The following is a 500-nucleotide window of genomic DNA, read 5'->3' as shown; positions in this document are numbered from 1 at the left end:
GGTGGGGAGGGGTCCCCGGTGCCCGGGCAGAGCCCCCCCCACCATCTGGGCGCGGGCAGATGTTGCCCCTCTAAGCCCTGCTCTAATGGACCCCGATCCCGGCCCCGGCAGATTAGGAATCCCGCGAGGGCTGCGAGGGGGGGGCCATAAGCCGCTTACGGGCCGGCAACAGCCCCCAGGAGCCCCGTGGCCACTGCCCCCCAGCGCGGGGGCAGCACCCGCGTCCCCCCCGTGCGCCACAGCCGTGTCCTGCGTAGGGTCCCGCTCCTGGTGACACCCCCCAACCCGGCTCCACCGGGGCTGTGGCCCCCCCTCGGGTGCCTCTGGCCGGTTGGGCCACCACGGGGCCACCAGGGACCCTCATGACCCCCCTCACTGTATCAGGGGGTGCAGACGGGGCTGGGGGTCCCCTGTGGCAGCACCAGTGTGGGGCTGGGCTGGGGGGGCTCACTGTAGCGCCGGTGTGGGGCTGGGCTGGGGGTCTCATGGCAGCACCAGCA

This window comes from Calidris pugnax, unplaced genomic scaffold (assembly GCF_001431845.1).
Source record: "Calidris pugnax isolate Ruff unplaced genomic scaffold, ASM143184v1 scaffold1022, whole genome shotgun sequence".
In the NCBI taxonomy this organism is placed as follows: domain Eukaryota; kingdom Metazoa; phylum Chordata; class Aves; order Charadriiformes; family Scolopacidae; genus Calidris; species Calidris pugnax.
Note: the sequence above shows the minus strand (reverse complement) of the source record.